This window comes from Schistocerca cancellata, chromosome 11 (assembly GCF_023864275.1).
Source record: "Schistocerca cancellata isolate TAMUIC-IGC-003103 chromosome 11, iqSchCanc2.1, whole genome shotgun sequence".
NCBI lineage: Eukaryota > Metazoa > Arthropoda > Insecta > Orthoptera > Acrididae > Schistocerca > Schistocerca cancellata.
This window is the reverse complement of record NC_064636.1, coordinates 151,832,448-151,853,682: the sequence shown is the minus strand read 5'-3', so window position 1 is coordinate 151,853,682 and position 21,235 is coordinate 151,832,448.

The window sequence follows — 21,235 nt, the reverse complement described above, 5'->3', positions numbered from 1 at the left end:
TGTAGCTGACAAATACACAAATGTGCACAAAATACGGGATTTGAAGCTAAACAACAACAATAAAACAATAATAATAATATACAATTAGAACTATAATAGTAGTAGATGTCGCGAAAATATAGTCACAGGAACTGATGAATAGTTCGCTCACTTGTGACAAACATAAAAGGATAAGGATGTCAAGTCATGTATCGAAGGTCCCTGTTGTGAGCCTGTTCAAGTATCAATGCTGATGAACAGAGAAAATGAGCAAATAAGCCTGTAACTGACGCTATGTGCTTTCGTTGCAGGAAAGGTTAAGTTGTAGCAGCAGCAGCAGGCATCTGGTATCAACATAATGCTGTTCAATCAAACCTACTGTTTGAATACCAGTGGGTGTAAGTATGTTAGTGACAGTGTAATATCGAATAGGGAATTCTAGTAAGTGGCATTACTTGAAAACCATCAATTTAGTGATGACAAAGCAATATTCTCCTTCTATGAATGACATTGACCATGCAATGTGTCACAGCAGATATCAGCATTGTTCCACAGAAAAGTTTGCTCGCCCCTGATGTTACCAGATGATCATACCATCTCTGTAGGCGATTCAGTTGGTACATTTAAACTATTAAACAGAGGGAACACATGAGTAGTTTTTTAACATTTTAATGAAATGCAGTACAGGATGAGGTAGAGTGTTGGCTAAGATGGCAGTTACATATCCTCCAATTCTAAGGAACATTATGCAATAATCTATGGTCGATAGCTTGCCAAACTCTCCACTCATTGGAAGCTACCACAGCTTGACTCCATGATGCATTCTGTACATTGATGGAGGTAGAAGTGTATGATTCAACATTACCAGATATGGGCACTGAATTACGACCTTATTTAAGTTTGTTGATATACCCAGCTGTAAGTAGGAATTGATAAAACCCCTTCATTTCAATGTAAATAAACAGTTGGCAACATAACCAAGTGGACACAAAAGTCTCACCACAAGGGTCTTTAAATGACCGGTCCTGCAATGATGAAGGCAGGAACCAGAAGCCAAGATGAATGGATCATTACTTCCTGATATTGGAAGTGCTTTGGTTATTGGGTCTTCATTCTGCAGAAAATAAACTAGTTTTTATACTGCTGACATATCCTCTGGGAGTCCACTTAGAGCGTGTATATATTTTTCAAAAATTGTGTTTCAGTCAAAATATCAGCTACTGCAGGAACTTTTGCATGGATTTAAGGGAGTAACACATACTGTTGTTGTTGTTGTTGTTGTTGTTGTTGTGGTCTTCAGTTCTGAGACTGGTTTGATGCAACTCTCCATGCTAGTATATCCTGCGCAAGCTTCTTTATCTCCCAGTACCTACAGCAGCCTACATCCTTCTGAATCTGCTTAGTTTATTCATATCTTGGTCTCCCTCTACGATTTTTACCCTCCACACTGCCCTCCAATACTAAACTGGTGTACCCTCGATGTCTCAGAAAATGTCCTACCAACCGATCCCTTCTTCTAGACAAGTTGTGCTACAAGCCAGTCTTCTCCCCAATTCTATTCAATACCTCCTCATTAGTTATGTGATCTACCCATCTAATCTTCAGCATTCTTCTGTAGCACCACATTTCGAAAGCTTCTATTCTCTTCTTGTCCAGACTACTTATCGTCCATGTTTCACTTCCTTACATGGCTACACTCCATACAAATACTTTCACAAACGATTTCCTGACACTTAAATCAATACTTGATGTTAACAAATTTTTCTTCTTCAGAAACGCTTTCCTTGCCATTGCCAGTCTACGTTTTATATCCTCCCTACTTCGACCATCATCAGTTATTTTGCTCCCCAAATAGCAAAACTCCTTTACTACTTTAAGTGTCTCATTTCGTAATCTAATTCCCTCAGCATCACCCGACGTAATTCGACTACATTCCATTATCCTCGTTTTGCTTTTCTTGATGTTCATTTTATATCCATCTTTCAAGACAATGTCCATGCTTTTCAACTGCTCTTCCAAGTCCTTTGCTGTCTCTGACAGAATTACAATGTCATTGGTGAACCTCAAAGCTTTTATATCTTCTCCATGTATTTTAATACCTCCACCGAAATTTTCTTTTGTTTCCTTTATTGCTTGCTCAATATACAGATTGAATAGCATTGGGGACAGGCAACAACTCTGTCTCACTCCCTTCCTAACCACTGCTTCCCTTTCATACCCCTCGACTCTTATTACTGCCATCTGCTTCCTGTATAAATTGTAAATAGCCTTTTGCTCCCTCCATTTTACCCCTGCCATCTTCAGAATTTGAAAGAGAGTATTCCAATCAACATTGTCAAAAGCTTTCTCTCAGTCTACAAATGTTAGAAACGTAGGTTTGCCTTTCCTTAATCTTCCTTCTAAGATAAGTCGTAGGGTCAGTATTGCCTCACGTGTTCCAACATTTCTACAGAATCCAAAATGATCTTCCCCAAGGTCGGATTTACCCAGTTTTTCCATTCGTCTGTAAAGAATTCGCGTTAGTATTTTGCAGCTGTGACTTAGTAAACTGATAGTTCGGTAATTTTCACACCTGTTAACACCTGCTTTCTTTGGGATTGGAATTATTATATTCTTCTTGATGTCTGAAGTCATACATTTTGCTCACCAAATGGTAGAGTTTTGGAATGTTGTCTACTCCCAGGGCCTTGTTTCGACTCAGGTCTTTCAATGCTCTGTCAAACTCTTCACATAGTATCGTATCTCCCATTTCATCTTCATCTACATCCTCTTCCACTTCCATAATATTGTCTTGAAGTACATCGCCCTTGTATAGACCCTCTATATACTCCTTCCACCTTTCTGCTTTCCCTTCTTTGCTTAAAACTGAGTTTCCATCTGAGCTCTTGATATTCATACAAGTGGTTCTCATTTCTCCAAAGGTCTCTTTAATTTTCCTGTAGGCAGTATCTAATTTACTCCTAGTGAGATAAGCCTCTACATCCTTACATTTGTCTCTAGCTATCCCTGCTTAGCCATTTGCTCTTCCTGTCGATCTCATTTTTGAGACGTTAGTATTCCTTTTTGCCTCCTTCATTTACTGCATTTTTATATTTTCTCCTTTCATCAATTAAATTCAATATTTCTTCTGTTACCCAAGGGTTTCTACTAGCCCTCGTCCTCTAACCTATTTGATCCTCTGCTGCCTTCTCTATTTCATCCCTCAAAGCTACCCATTCTTCTTCTACTGTATTTCTTTCCCCCATTCCTGTCAATTGTCCCTTATGCTCTCCCTGAAACCCTGTACAACCTCTGGTTCTTTCAGTTTATCCAGGTCCCATCCCATCTCCTTAAATTCCCATCTTTTTGCAGTTTCTATCTGATATCTTCTAGTATCTCCAGGTTTCTCCCATGTATACAACCTTCTTTCATGATTCTTGAACCAAGAGCTAGCTATGATTAAGTTATGCTCTGCGCAAAATTCTGCCACGCAGCTTCCTCTTTCATTTCTTAGCCCAAATCCATATTCACTTACTATGTTTCCTTCTTTCCCTTTTCCTACTCTTGAATTCCAGTCACCCATGACTATTAAATTTTCGTCTCCCTTCTCAACCTGAATAATTCTTTTATCTCATCATACATTTCATCAATTTCTTCATAATCTGCAGAGCTAGTTGGCATATAAACTTGTACTACTGTAGTAGGCGTGGGCTTCGTGTCTACCTTGGCCGCAATAATGCATTCACTATACTGTTTGTAGTAGCTTACCCGCACTCCTATTTTTTTGTTCATTATTAAACCTACTGCTGCATTACACCTATTTGATTTTGTATTTATAACCCTGTATTCCCCCCCCATGAACCATGGACCTTGCCATTGGTGGGGAGGCTTGCGTGCCTCAACGATAGAGATGGCTGTACCGTAGGTGCAACCACAACGGAGGGGTGTTTGTTGAGAGGCCAGACAAACATGTGGTTCCTGAAGAGTGGCATCAGCCTTTTCAGTAGTTGCAGGAGCAACAGTGTGGATGATTGACTGATCTGGCCTTGTAACACTAACCAGAATGGCCTTGCTGTTGTGGTACTCTGAACGGCTGAAAGCAAGGGGAAACTACAGCCGTAATTTTTCCCGAGGGCATGCAGCTTTACTGTAAGATTAAATGATGATGGCGTCCTCTTTGGTAAAATATTCCGGAGGCAAAACAGTCCCCCATTCGGATCTCCGGGCGGGGACTACTCAAGAGGATGTCAAAAAAAAAATGGTTCAAATGGCTCTGAGCACTATGGGACTCAACTGCTGTGGTCATAAGTCCCATAGAACTTAGAACTACTTAAACCTAACTAACCTAAGGACAGCACACAACACCCAGCCATCACGAGGCAGAGAAAATCCCTGACCCCGCCGGGAATCGAACCCGGGAACCCGGGCGTGGGAAGCGAGAACGCTACCGCACGACCACGAGATGCGGGCTCAAGAGGATGTCGTTATCAGGAGAAAGAAAACTGGTGTTCTACAGATCGGAGCGTGGAATGTCAGATCCCTTAATCGGGCAAGTAGATTAGAAAATTTGAAAATGGAAATGGATAGGTTGAAGTTAGATGTAGTGGGAATTAGTGAAGTTCGGTGGCAGGAGGAACAAGACTTTTGGTCAGGTGAATACAGGGTTGCAAATACAAAATCAAATAGGGGTAATGCAGGAGTAGGTTTAATAATGAATAAAAAAATAGGAGTGCGGGTAAGCTACAACAGACAGCATAGTGAACGCATTATTGCAGCCAAGGTAGACACGAAGCCCACACCTGTAGTAGTACAAGTTTGTACGCCAACTAGCTCTGCATATTATGAAGAAATTGATGAAATGTATGATGAGATAAAAGAAATTATTCTGGTAGTGAAGGGAGACGAAAATTTAATAGTCATGGGTGACTGGAATTCAAGAGTAGGAAAAGGGAAAGAAGGAAACATAGTAAGTGAATATGGATTTGGGCTAAGAAATGAAAGAGGAAGCCGCCTGATAGAGTTTTGCGCAGAGCATAACTTAATCATAGCTAACACTTGGTTCAAGAATCATGAAAGAAGGTTGTATACGTGGAAGAAACCAGGAGATACTAGAAGATATCAGATAGATTATATAATGGTAAGACAGAGATTTAGGAACCAGGTTTTAAATTGTAAGACATTTCCAGGGGCAGATGTGGACTGACCACAATCTATTGGTTATGAACTGTAGATTAAAACTGAAGAAACTGCAAAAAGGTGGGAATTTAAGGAGATGGGACTTGGATAAACTGAAAGAACCAGAGGATGTACAGGGTTTCAGGGAGAGCATAAGAAAGCTATTGACAGGAATGGGGGGAAAAATACAGTAGAAGAAGAATGGGTAGCTTTGAGTGATGAAATAGTGAAGGCAGCAGAGGATCAAATAAGTAAAAAGACGAGGGCTAGTAGAAACCCTTGGGTAACAGAAGAAATATTGAATTTAATTGATGAAAGGAGAAAATATAAAAATGCAGTAAATGAAGCAGCGCAAAAAGGAATATAAACATCTCAAAAATGAGATCGACAGGAAGTGCAAAATGGCTAAGCAGGGATGGCTAGTGGACAAATGTAGTGATGTAGAGGCTTATCTCACTAGGGTAAGATAGATACTGCCTACATGAAAATTAAAGAGACCTTTGGAGAAATGAGAACCACTTGCACGAATATCAAGAGCTTTGATGGAAACTCAGTTCACAGCAAAGAAGGGAAAGCAGGAACGTGGAAGGAGTATATAGAGGGTCCATACAATGGGGATGTACTTGAGGACAATATTATGGAAATGGAAGAGGATGTAGATGATGATAAAATCGGAGATACGATACTGCATGAAGAGTTTGACAGAGCATTGAAAGACCTGAGTCGAAACAAGGCCCTGGGAGTAGACAACATTCCATTAGAACTACTGACAGCCTTGGAAGAGTCAGTCCTGACAAAACTCTCCCATTTGGTGAGCAAAATGTATGACTACAGACTTCAAGAATAATATAATAATTCCAATTCCAAAGAAAGCAGGTGTTGACAGATGTGAAAATTACTGAACTATCAGTTTAATAAGTCACAGCTGCAAAATACTAACGCGAATTCTTTACAGACGAATGGAAAAACTGGGTAAATCGACCTCGGGGAAGATCATTTTGGATTCTGTAGAAATGTTGGAACACGTGAGGCAATACTGACCCTACGACTTATCTTAGAAGAAAGATTAAGGAAAGGCAAACCTACGTTTCTAGCATTTGTAGACTTAGAGAATGCTTTTGACAATGTTGATTGGAATACTCTCTTTCATATTCTGAAGGTGGCAGGGGTAAAATACAGGGAGCGAAAGGCTATTTACAATTTGTACAGAAATCAGATGGCAGTTATAGGAGTAGAGGGGTATGAAAGGGAAGCAGTGGTTAGGAAGGGAGTGAGAAATGGTTGTAGCCTCTCCCCGATGTTATTCAATCTGTATATTGAGCAAGCAATAAAGGAAAGAAAAGAAAATTTCGGAGTAGGTATTAAAATACATGGAAAAGACATAAAAACTTTGATGTTCGCTGATGACATTGTAATTCTGTCAGAGACAGCAAAGGACTTGGAAGAGCAATTGAATGGAATGGACAGTCAAAAGCAAAACGAGGCTAATGGAATGTAGTCGAATTAAGTCGGGTGATGCAGAGGGAATTATACTACAAAATGAGACACTTAAAGTAGTAATGGAGGTTTGCTATTTGGGGAGCAAAATAACTGATGATGGTCGAAGTAGAGAGGATATAAAATGTAGACTGGCAATGGCAAGGAAAGCGTTCCTGAAGAAGAGAAATTTGTTAACATCATAAATTGATTTAAGTGTCAGGAAATCGTTTGTGAAAGTATTTGTATGGAGTGTAGCCATGTACGGAAGTGAAACATGGACGATAAATAGTTTAGACAAGAGAATAGAAGCTTTCAAAATGTGGTGCTACAGAAGAATGCTGAAGATTAGATGGGTAGATCACATAACTAATGAGGAAGTATTGTATAGGATTGGGGAGAAGAGAAGTTTGTGGCACAACTTGACCAGAAGAAGGGATTGGTTGGTCGGACATGTTCTGAGACATCGAGGGATCACCAATTTAGTATTGGAGGGCAGCGTGGCGGGTAAAAATCGTAGAGGGAGACCAAGAGATGAATACACTAAGCAGATTCAGAAGGATGTAGGCTGCAGTAGGTACTGGGAGATGAAGACGCTTGCACAGGATATACTAGCATGGAGAGCTGCATCAAACGAGTCTCAGGACTGAAGACCACAACAACTACAACAACAACAACCTGTATTCACCTGACCAAAAGTCTTGTTCCTCCTGCCACCGAACTTCACTAATTCCCACTATATCCAACTTTAACCTATCCATTTCCCTTTTTAAATTTTCTAACCTACCTCCCCGATTGAGGTAATTGACATTCCACGCTCCAATCTGTAGAGCGTCAGGTTTCTTTCTCCTGATAACGACGTCCTCTTGAGTAGTCCCCGCCCGGAGATCCGAATGGGGGACTATTTTACCTCCGGAATATTTTACCCAAGAGGACGCCATCATCATTTAATCATACAGTAAAGCTGCGTGCCCTCAGGAAAAATTACGGGTGTAGTTTCCCTTTGCTTTCAGCCGTTTGCAGTACCAGAACAGCAAGGCCATTTTGGTTAGTGTTACAAGGCCAGATCAGTCAATCATCCAGGCTGTTGGCCCTTCAACTACTGAAAAAGCTGCTGCCCCTCTTCAGGAACCACACGTTTGTCTGGCCTCTCAACAGATACCCCTCCGTTACTAGACATACTAGACAGCCAGAAAAAGCTCTGATATTCCACCACCCGGAAACGTAAAACCAAACAGCACATTCTTATTTGGTGACGTCTCAGTGGAAAATCAGTATATCTGCAGATATTTCTGCTTTGCTTGCCACATGCAAGTCAATATATTTTATTTCAGTGATACATAGTTCAGCATACCACAGCTATTGATCTGGGATACACCATTCTTTTAACTTTTGAACAGGACAATCTGAATTTAAAGCGTATTTTCCAAGCATGTGTAGGAGCTGGCATGTCACTCAGTGAATTCGTTATATGTGAGGATTACCAGAGTAACTCTCAGTATAGCTTGCTGGTCACAGATCAAACTAGTGAATTGAATGAGGGTCAATATAAAGAAAACTTGAACAAGATTCTTCGGAAAGGCAATGCACCAAAACGCACGTGTCTCAGTATATTTTACACTAAGTACAAATTTTCCCATGTGTTGCACATTCATTCAGAGGACGCAAAGCACCTGAATTTGACAAAAAATGGAGGCAATCAACACTAAATTAATGGAACTACATGTCTTGTCAAGGGAGGTGCTATGAATGTTGAGATGTCGAATGCTCGAATACAGCAATGTGAACTGTGTCAATGAGAAATTAAAGAAGTCAATGCAAAACTAACGTATGTTTGGAACAAAACTGATAGCTAAGGCACTTCACTCCTATCACCACCGATTGTTGTGAAGTATATGTAAGTTGTAAACTGTCTCAAAAATGGCTTAGTATATAGCAGCATGTTGTCGAAAAAGTGTAATGTTAAAAACTGAGATGCAGAGGGCAATTTCACAGTAACAGTTAAGCCGGTAACTGACAGGCTGAAAGAGCTGTCAGGGAATATGGATAAAAGCAAAAACAGGAGGAGGAGGAGGAGGAGCAGTAATGCTGAGTTAAGACAGAACATATAGGGTCATCAGGGCAAAACCATATTTGTTAGGTAAGCACTCAATATGTTTAACCAAGAAGGCAATAAGATGAGGGAACAAGGAATTTGAAATATTGCCTAAGCTGTTACAGTTAATAATATTGAAAATGTCAAATGTTAAAATTATACCCTGAAACTATAAAAACATGTGGTCCAATATTACGCATGACCAACACATGTAAAACCCCAAAAGGATGAACGGAAGTCTCATAGAGCGACAAATACAGGATTTTAAATGAACCAGCAGTAGCAGCTCCACATAGTGCAGGTAAAGTAGTCGAAGTTCAGCCTGAGAGACTGAACAATCTACCTCTAGAGTATATAAACTATGGTAAGTAAACGAAATCATAGATCGATTACGAGTGTTTACAGCTTCAGCTGGTGAAGAGAATGCAAATCACAGGAACAAAATATTATAGATCTTACCTGAGCTTAGAGAAATATGCATCATCGAGTAATTGGGAGAGAGTTGTTCATGAGCTTTACAGATCTGCATGCTGAATATTTCTGATAATACGAGGAATGGATTATGCATGGCAGGCTGATCTCTCAGACATGCAAGACTAGTTACAATAAATAATGGTTTCAAGTACATTCTCACGGTCACACACACATTCCAATTTCGCTTGGGCCTTACCATTGAAATGAAAGACAGGGAATGAGGTTTGAGAGGTTTCTGAACAATTGTTGCAGAGAGGACTAAATCGATTGCCAACAATGTTGAGACATATGATGGAAGTGAACTTTACGTAAGGCAGTTCAAAGCAGAACTGGAATGTGGGATAAATCACTATTCAACATTATCCCATTTGGAAACTAGTATTGCCAAATGGTTGAACTGGACAATAAAAAACCAAATGTGGACGCAATTAATCTTCAACATATGTGCAAATGGCTGAACATACAACCACAAATCATTGACAAGTATAATAGCGTTATTCACCACGAATTAAGAACAAACCTACTGATGTCACAAATGAATTACGGGAAAGCTTTGAACCCAATATGTTCCTCATACAACAGGTCATAAGATGTCGAACGAACAGGGCTTTGACGAAATGGCTTTGTTTCTCATCAAAGCTCAACAGCTGGATGAACACTCGCAATTTGCTATGTAATACGAAAAGCTAAGCTCAAACCATGCAGTGGTGGGACATGAATGCTAGGGAAAGTATCAACAAAGTTGGAGGTGGTATTCTCGAGAAATTGCAATTTGAACTTTCTTACTTCTGTATACAGTTTCTGTGGAGCTGGAACAAAATTGAAATAGCACCTAGTGATAAGGGCTTTAACGTACTGGGCAATGTATGCAAAGAGGACAACACTACCTACACTACAAATAAACCTCATCATATTGCAGGCCAAATGTTCATTGATAAGGCTGCACAAGTATGTCAAGGGACAGATATTCATGTAGAACAACCTATTTCTTCATATGTGGTTGATACGGCAATGTTTGCTCGAACTTAAATTGGGTACTGGACTAATCTTCAAGCAATACTGATTGCAGCACACTGCATATAAAGAAGAAAAACCTAAGGGATGGTTACAAAATTGTTGACAGCGACAAAAGGTACCTTGAGGCAGAAAGAAGGAAGGAAACGATGTGTTAAAACGCCCAGGTTCCTACCAATACCAAAGACATCTGGTGGAATAGGTCTGTTCCTGATCCCTCCATCTGCTGGGCTGTCAGCCATTGGTTTCATTAGCTAGGAGAGCTGATATCATATTTCAAGCAGTACAGAACACACGAAAAAGTGAAAAGCAATTACATGTAGCTGAAAGGCATAATATGACAATGGAGGCCATCGCTATCGGTAAAGGCCTATATTTACAATCCAGGAAATGGCTTGGGTTGCACATTAAAAAAAGGCCCACAGCAATGGTACTGGAAAGAAGGATTAAAAACATAGATCTGCTTAAACTCGTCAGAAAATTTAAAATCACGAGATTTTACAGCGTGTTTATGTAGGATACACTGCCTGAGACAATGTGGAAATCCAAGAAACGTGGAACTGTCAATTTGGATGTTGTTCGGGGTACAGAGCTCTTGGTGATTTAAGGCCACCTGAAGAATTTTGCCACTTCACCAATAGGAACCAGCTGTTGTACAATGTTCGACTCCACCATGACTTCAGTTCATACCTCTGAGGATATTTCTTCATGACATTTTTCCTGAAATTTGCATAAAAACAAGCAGTATGCAAGTCTCCACATCATTTGAATCTGCGATATAACGACGTTCACTCTAATGCTAATTGGTCTAAATTGAAAGCGAACTACTTTCCTCCAATATATGAGCAGGTGTACTGATGTCCAGCATTGACTGGCATGGAAACACACAAAAGCATAGCTAACATCACTGAATTAATAATAAATTGCATCTAGGGACTGCGGAAGTTGTGGCAATACCTCCGGGCTCTTGCAACATTGGAAATTCATACGTATACTTGAAACGTTTTGTTAAAGGATTTGAGGTACATGCAAACATTAATATGTTTCAATCAGAGATAAAAACAAAACACATTGCGGACTTCAGTCACAAATATTCAATAGGATGGCTACTAGGTTTCTCGAAGGGACAAGTGGTGGTGCATAATAATGATAAAATTTTTGACTTAACAACTGGTGGACATACTGCCTGTCAGTACAATTCGTCTAGAGTGTAATATTGCAACGAATTTTCTAACTTGACGACAGATTAGTCCTTACTATTTATACATTTTTTCCTTCAGTGGGTTCTGCTTATAAAAGTGAAGAAAATGAAGTCCACAATGAACATAGGCTGCTACATGAAGCCAAGGTGGCAAAGAGTTCACTACCATCAGGAATGTGGCAGGTATCGTGAAGTTATGGTGCCAAAGCAGAAGCCAAAAGTGAACTCTGGGAGGTAACAAAGAAGTATGGCGTGCCCCATACTGGCAGGCAAGGGAATCATTGAATAAGAGGGAATAGGATGAGTGGCCAGGTGTGAAAGAGAAATGGCATGCCTATCAACTGAGGACATCATGCCAGTATGACTAATAGTTCAGCATCTTCTGCATAGACTCTCAACTGGGCTGGCGAAAAAGCCGCCAGTGGCGAAATATATTCCATGGTGGTGGAGTGTGTTAAGACAGCAAATGATGGACAGAGGTGCAGAGGAATGGACTAAACACGCACAGTCTAGTTATGAATGGCATGGGATAAAGAAGTTAGAGGAGGGTGGTCTGATCTGCTACCCTGGAAGTACCACTTACGAGATGTAGGACACTGAGGGACTGGATACTAAGTACAGCGAGGTAATAATACATGGGATGACCACGGAAGTTTCCTATCAGACATGAGCCCCACGAATTTTCTAGTTTCAGCGAGTGGAAAAACAAAAGGCGCAAGATGTAAAGAGGGCGTAAGAAACTCACTCCACCTCCTAATATTCATATAAAAGATTATGGCAGTGGAAAACTGAAAGCCACTGCCCATGCTTCACGAGAAAAGACGATAAGAACGACGCTGAAGACGCCGCTCAAGGAGACAAGTTGATGCAGAACTGCAACAGATTGTAAAATCTGTGACGAAAAGGGAGCTGAGATGCCTGGTGGGAGAGTCCACAATATGGTTAATGGGGATAGCAAAGACAATGACACTCAGTATGCGCATTCAGGCATCCCATTTTCCTGGATAAATGTGTGTGACAAAGCCAAACCATATAAACCTTGAGAAAACTGTCTTTCAAAACTTCCTCTAGTAAATGTGGCAGATATCTCTGAAGCCCTACACATATAGACTACAGAGGATACCAGCCCTCTAGCAGATGCATCAGGATGATGGTTCAAAATGTGAAGAGCACATCTCAGCAAGCGAATCACATTGCTGCATGCCTCAGTTCACCAGGGACCAGGACATGCTACAGTAAACTTTAAGTGCACGGTATGGAACATTTTTCGGCATTAAGAATAACGTTTGGAAGATACTTTACCTGGTCATCACAGCTGTGTGAAGATTGGGAGGGAGGAGCATAGCCTCCAGTCGGCCTTGGAAAGCTGCCAATTGGATGTGCACTAAGATGGGATAGGAGTCAGCGAATGGATGGGACACAGAAAGTCATCACTTGAGTATGTGTCAGAGGGAATGGGCCATTCAAGACGATGGGGCGAGCTAGACAGTGCAGAGCGAGAGGTCCAAATGATAATAAACATGCATGGAATCTGAAAGGAACGTGTGTCCTCCACTGGTAAGGGTGATGATTCAAGTCAGCTAAGAGGGAAGCTCATGGACAGGCTCTCCACGAGCCCCAAAGCAGATGGTGGGCATTAAAACCGCCAAGTAGCAAAAAGGAGTAAGGGAGCTGAACAATGAGCTGGAGTAAGTCCGACTTGGTAACAGCAAATGACGGAGGGGTGTAGCTTTTACAAAGAGAAAAGGTGAAATGAGGAAGGAAAATGCAAACTGCAACAGCTAGCAGTGGAGAGTTCAATGATATGGATGACCAGCATGGTTCCCCTGTGAGGTGGAATGGTGTCCTTGGGGGAAAGGTTACAGAGGATCAGAAGGAAATTTTTTTTCTTACAAGCAGAAATCAAGCGGATACTGCAATTCCAAGAGCAGCTGTAATTCCTCCTTGTTGGATCTAATGCCAGGAATGTTCCACTGGAGAAGAGTTATAATGGGGATTGGGGAGGAGGGAACAAATGAAGGTTAGTCATCCTGGTGGCTGCTGGGTGCCAGCCTTCAAAAATTCACTGCTACAGGGGGCAGAAGCTCGAGAATCCTGTTCCATGAGATCTACAAACATACTGGCATTCTCCCTTCGTCAGCCACTGAATTCCATGGCATAAAATCGGTAGGCAGTGGGCACCAGCAAAACGGAGGTCAGCTGGGTGAGGGTATATGTGCCAAAAGCACTGAAGGCGATCTCCAAGTCAGGGAAGGAGAAAACGGTGTGTTTTTGTTTCAGTTCTTAGAGCTTTCTAATTGGTGGATGAAGACTATGTTTTTAGCTGTAGAAAGTCTTTGCAGGAGAATTGCTTTTGTCCTTTCAGCCTGACAGTTGTGTAACAGATGATTTCGTTACCAGGGGCAAAGTTCTGATGGCTTGGTACGCAGCTGTAGGAGGAGACGGGGATGCTACTGTGAGCTGGGTGATTTCACTACTACAATACTGAACTTGAGGTTGCAAGTGTGGGTGGGGACACCCTCCATTATGCATGGCATAGCAAAAACGGTACTGTAAATGCCAGATGCTAAAATGCACGGATTTTGACAAGCTAACAACTGCAAGTAACAGGGTGGGATTTTATGTCCTTCACTCAGATCTCCTGGATGAGTACGGGATAACTCTGGAGGAGTTATTGCTGAAAGCAGTAGTTGGGCTTGAAAATCGCAATCATATTCAGAAGAAAAGTACCATTACATAAATGAGTAAAGAATTTCACAGGGCCTGCAACTGCAACAACACCTTTTGGAATAATGCACGCATAAAATGTAGCAAAGGACTATTGTATGTGATACAATAAGGAATTGAGGTGGAGCTGGGAGGGCCTTCAAATCTTTAGCCTCATTCTGTTTACGTTTGGTAGACACACACTAAGATGGTGATTGAGTCATTGGAAAAAAAATTCCCCATGATTGCCAACATCTCCAATGGCATGCTCCTTCCAACTGGTGTCCCCTCAGAGGGGGATTCATCACCACACATGACTGTTCACACGTCATGTCACACCTCCCGAACTCCTGACAGAGGGACCAATTGGCATTTGGGAAGGTAACAGCTTAGGTAGTCACCCCTCTCTGTACCTGGTCTGTATCAGATGGTATGTACGAACCCTACCCGTTGACATGGAGCAATGCATTACATTGTCACCTTTAATGTGTAATGAATGGGTAAGCCTGGGATGAAGGAGAAACAAAGAAAATGAGGCATCACCATTTAAGTCTTAATGGCCTTACTGAAACTGGCACCAGCTACTTACGTTTCTTCTTGAAGGTGGCCCATAAACTGTCACCACTACAAGCTTGTGTGTTTCCTGAGCACCACTGTGGCACAGTGTTGAATACTATATTCATTAACCTAGAAGGCTGGGAATCAGCTCCAATTTTTTTGGGTATATAGCCACTCACCCTTTCTTCTTATTTGTTCTACTGCAGTATGATATTAGCTTGTGCCCATCAAGATGAATCTGTTGAATTTCAGTGATTTTCATGTGACATTGTGCATTAAGCACAATAGGGCTGCTGACATTCCACCTGAACTTTTATTTTCCTGTACCGATATTAGATTTGCTCCATTTATCGAGGAAGAGTCACATAATGGTTGTTGCAGAGAATAGCATTACTGGCTATACTGTCTTGTAATGTTGTTGCTTATCGGTAATACTGAATAATTACAGTACTTCATATTATATCCGAAGTACTCTCACAATTAATAAATAAAAATTTATATTTCTCAAAAAGTTCTGCAGTGAATTACGAACACTTACCTTGCACTATCAGATGCATATCTTGTTGAGGTTTTCACCTGAAATATTTGAAGAAGTGGCCAGTTATTTACAACAGATAAGACAGTAAATAGATTTCTATTAATGCTCACCAACATGTGATTGGTTCACAACATGCTGTAAGTTAGGCTTGAAAATATCATTAAAGAGGACATGATAAACTTTTGCAGTTAATGAAACAGAATGTTAGTAAGAATTCACTCGCCATTTCCTCACTTTATGTTCAGTTCTGTAAACAACTACACAAGTGAATAAATCGGTTGTAGCCGTACTTCCTACTAGACACTTCACAAAGAAAAGTGACCACAAGCATCTTTAATCTGTCATGCACTTACGCCTTGTGTAAAATTTCGTTCACTTTTTTTATTATGAAAACTGTCATTCACTGACAGATGAATCGACCATCACAAGTGAAACATTTGGGCCTCTGTCCTCTGGGCAGCCCAGACCAACTTTCACAGGTGATTAGTGACTTCTAAACCCAACAGTAAGTTAAAAAAAATCGCTCTGAGCACTATGGGACTTAACATCTGAGGTCATCAATCACATAGAACATAGAACTACTTAAACTAACTAACCTAAGGACATCACACACATCCATGCCCGAGGCAGGATTCGAACCTGCGACCATAGCGGTCACGCAGTTCCACACTGAAGCGCCTAGAACCGCTTGGGCACACTGGGCGGCTCAATAAGTTCACAGCCAAAACTACATACATACTTGGACTGTTAAATATACGAACATTAACAAATATTGACAAACTCAAAATACTTCCAGACATTGTAAATGGACAACAAGTTAAAATTGTCATTACAAAATAGCACATTCCCAGATGAAGAAATACCACATTCAGAGAACTACAGATTTTTCACACAGAACACAGGGAAGAAATTCATGAAACTACGAAAGAACTAGGCTCTGCATTAATAAATGGCAAATCTATGTTGCAATTGGTATCAAATTTTTCATTACCTCCAGAAAGACTCTCTGCCTGCAATAATTCAATATTTAGATGAGAGGTACACAATACTTAATGCACATGCACCAATAAATCAGGATAACAAGAACAATGCAGAAAGTAAAACAGTCCTAAGAACAATGTTGAGAAGCATCTGGTAAAGTGCTAGAGGAAAACATAAAATTTAATTAAATTCTTATCCTCAGTCTGGCACAGAATGGAGAAGAGAACATTTTCTGCCTAAACTGCTATTAAATGTATTTATTCACAACTGGAATTTTGACTGTTGTGACATTCTCAAGTGACAGTTTACTATGAACTAAGTCAAGTTCTTAAATGTCTGCCTAGTGCTTGGGGAGTGGATATTAAGATGTGCAATATGACACGACTTCAATAGAAATTAGTACATGAAATACTACCATTGTCTGGGCATACATATGACGACTCCCGTCCTGCAATGAACATGGAATTTGTAAAGATAGTTAAGACAAGGAAAGCATTACCTCAAAAGAAATAATAAAGGGTTCAGATATCACACTGGGCTACCACTTGAGAATCGTACAGCTGCCAAATTAATTTTGAATAAATACATTCCAGGGAGAAAATATTTTCATTTATAAAAGTCTTCCTGACTGTGGATGTAAGGAAAAGGGACAAATTGTAAGAAAAAGACATTTAGCTAAATAGTTGGCAGATAACCCACCATATACACCACTAAAAAGATGTGAGGTCAACAATAACATGATTTGAGAATATCAGAAAGCTTATGTACCAATAACAAAGCACAATTCCAAAAAGACGATGAATTCCAGTCAGACATAGATACCTGTTGACGTTGACAATTACTACTGAATAATAAAGGTAAGATTGCTGGCCTAGAATAACTGATAACCATGTTCACAGAAGATTCAAATAAATTCCGTGAAAAGTTCAAGGAGAAAACAGCAGAAATTCTAATATACAAGATATGTCAGGGATGGCTTAGGACACGATGGTCCTGTTAAGGGCAAATTGATAAAGGTCTAAAGGAGCAAAATACTATTGGGATACATCTGTAAAATTTTAGAAGGCTTATGACTATAAAACAAGACTGCTTTTATTCCAAATTCTTAAAGAATCTGAAATACAGAAGACAACACAAGTCCTCTTAAAAGAACTTCAGGCTCATTTGAAGTAAGAACAGACTGTCGACCAGGCAATGGACTAACGCCATTCTTCTCTCAGACCATACTAGAAAAGTGAACATTGAACAGATGGAGCACTTGTCAGACTCCAATACCAGACGTTGAATACTACTTGGTTAGAAAATGGATGTCAAACTTGTCTGTGCAACTTTTGCAGCTAATTTAGCAATACTGACAGTGTAGAGAAAGCACAAAACAGAGAGAAACAAAAACAGTATGAAAAGCATGGCTAAACATCTCTGCCAATAAGAAGCAATAGTGGGTAAGAACAGGACTGCAACATAACAATAAAATACGAAGCATTGGAGTATTAGGGGAAGACAAATTTAAAGATCTATGAGAAGTTATGTAGCCAAATGGTGGGGAAAATGGAGCCACAAGAGGCAGACTATGAAAGATGGACTTTGCATTTCAGTTAACAGAAGATGTTTATAGTAAAAACTCATTCCCCAAAACTGCAGAGCCTCTGACTCACAAAGCAGTCATTTGGCCAGAATACACAACTGCATTATAAACACTAATTTCAGATTTAACAAATGATAGTGAAAATTACGAAAAAAGAAAAGATATTAGGAAACAGAACACCAGTACAAACATTTAAATTCAGAAACAATACACAAGTATACATAAATATGTAGGTAAATAACTGGGGCCAAAATTTGGCACAGAAGGGTAATGAGTCTTAGCATACTGAAAAGAAAAACTGTGCAGCAGCACTAAATCTTTTTTATTAAAAAACTTATTGGCCTACAAAAGTGCACAAAGACCTACATTAAACTTGTATAAATAAGCGAGAAATTGAAAACCAAACCAAATACAGAAACAGAATTGAGTTGATAAATTCTCCACAACAAAATAGTTCCAAAAAGATAAGATAGAAATTGGACGTCAGGTAGTGGAAAGAAAAAAGTGTACAGATGGAGTAGCATAAAATAATGTAATACCTTATCTGGCCTGTAACTGAGGAGGAGAAAAAAATTTTGTTCCACATTTGTAATTACCTTCTCAGTAAAGCATAGTGATTGTGTATGTACTGCAAAAAAATTACAGCAAGAAGGTCAAAGAGTCTCTGCAAATATGCAGATAACAATATTCGGAATATTTTGTTAGGCTACAACAGTGTTCAGAAATATTTTGCAGTTGCGTTGTTATGCTGTCAGTACTGCTTGCATGCAGTCACAAAAGAGCAACACATGTGTCACTCCATCATGAGCAGCACGCTGCTGTGGTTACATCTCAACAAATCGGGGGTGATCTGAAGCAACATAAGAGACTGAGCCGACACACATCTACTGTAAAAAGTCACTTAGTAACAGGTCATTTACATGATAAATGACATAAACCCACTCATAAATCCACAAAATAGGGACAGGACAGAGCTTGCAAGGAAACCCTGAACTTGAAATGCCTAAGGTTTTATGGAGCGACAAAAATTAATTTAAATTTCTGATGGTGTCCAGTATACAGGGTGAGTCACTAACTATTTCCACCAAGAATAACTCTGGAAGTATGGTAGGAGTTGATAAGTTTGTGGAACAAAAGTCGCATGGTACAACGGGGGCCATAATATGACATTGGTTTTTTGTTGCTTCAGATATATAAGGATCAACCTTTTTTTTTGCATATTTTCTGATAGCGGCTACAGAGATGAATCCAATTATGTGTAACAACGATGTCTTTGAAGGTCAATGAAGATCATAAAGGTGGCATGAACGTCCATTTACAGAAGGTGTTCGAAGTGATGGTCATTGGTATGAATGTAGTGCCGCAATCCTCTTATCATGGATTACGTACTATTCCTTATCACATTGGCTCTTATAGAAGCACATGCTCTGACAATTCTCTCTCGCATATTTTCAGGTGTAGTTGGAATGTCTTTATAAACAATGTCTTTTACGAATACCCAGGGATCAGTGTTGGGACCACTCCTGTTCCTTACTTCTATAAATGGTATGTCCTGTAGTATTATGGGTAACTAAAATAGTTATCTTTGCTGATGACACTAGCTTGGTAGTAAAGGATGTCGTGCGAAACATTGACTCTATTTCAAATAGTGCAGTACATGACCTCAGTTGTAGAAAATACACTAACCCTCAATCACAGTAAGACTCAGTGTTTATGGTTTCTAACATACAATTCAACAAAATCTGACGTTTTAATTTCACAGAATGGGCATATGATTAGTGAAACTGAACAGTTCAAATTTCTAGGTGTTCAGATAGTAAGCTGTCATGCAAAGCCAACATTCAGGATCTTGTTCAAAGACTTAAAACTGCCATTTTTACTATTCGTACGGTATTAGAAGTGAGTGATCATTTGACACGAAAATTAGTGTACTTTCCTTATTTTCATTCGCTTATGTCGTATAGTATTATATTCTAAAATGATATTTTTGGCTCGGAAACGGGTGGTTTGGGCAATAAGTGGTGCGAGTCACGAACCTCTTGTCGACCTCTGTTCACGAGTCTGGGTATTTTGACTTTGGCCTCCCAATATGTATATTCCCAATTGCCATTTCTTCTTAACAATATTAGTTTATTCCCAAGAATAAGCAGCTTTCACTCGGTTAATACTCGGCAGAAATCAAACCTGTATTTGGATCAGACTTCCTTAACTCTTGAGCAAGAAGGTGTGCAGTATACTGCTGCATCTGTTTTCAATAAGCTACCACCTTAATTAAAAAATATTAGCATTTAGCTACATGCTTTCAAATTGAAACTGGAGTTTCTTAATGGGTCAATCCTATTCTGTCGATGAGTTCCTTGAAAAATTAAGCTAATTCTTATTGTATTGCTGATAGCGTTTACTTAAACTTATGGACTGACTTTTTCAGGTTCATGAACATTTATTTTTATCTGTTATTACTTTTATGTTGTAATTTCATGTACTGACACGTTCCATGACCTTGGAGATTCGCTCCTCAATTTGGTCCTATGGAACTTCACGTGTAAATAAACAAAATAAATAAATAAATAATCCACAGGCATCAAGTAGCCATGACACATCACCTCCGTGTCCAATCCAATGATTTGGTAATTGTTCCTGCAACTCATTTCTAGCCATCAGCGAAAAATGTGCAGGATACCCATCGTGTTGATACCACATTCCGCTCCTTGTTCATAAAGCTATTTCTTCCAATAACAGACCTACTGTTTCTTGCAGGAATGTGGTGTACTTTCTACTATTAAGACTGCCTTCGATGAAATAGGGGCCTATAATTCCTTCCTCCAGAGTCCCACACTATACCATCACTGACCTTGTGTGCACCTTGGAGCAACCAACATGGATTTTCAGTTGCTCAGTAATGAATTTTATGCAAATTAACATTTCCATGGTTCATAAATGTAGCCTCGTCAGTAAATAAAAGTAAACTAATAAATGTGTCATCCCTCTGAATCTGAAGTTGAGCCCATCAGCAGAATTTTATGTGATGCATACAATCCGTACCAGTTAATTCTTGGTGGAGACTGATATGGTAAGTGTGATATTTATGGTGATGCAGAACACGAACAACACTAGTCTAGCTCATGCCATATTCCGTTGCAATTTGACGCAAAGTAGCACAAGGATCTCGAAACAGCGCAACAGTATCAGCTCTCATCGATTTTCGTTGGCCTTCTACATAAATGAGAAGCATATCGACTTGTTCTTCGAAGGAGTACATCATTCACATTCGTTTGATTCAACGATACTAGTCTTACTGTTCCTGTTAGTGTTGTATTGCAAACCATTAAATGGTGTTTACATGTCAATGGCACATTAGATGGATATGCCCTGTTTGGCGAATATTTACTATTTGCATGAGATATGAGAGAGAATTGTAAGAGCATGTGCTTCGATAAGTGCTGATGTGATAAGGAATACCACTCAGTCCATGAT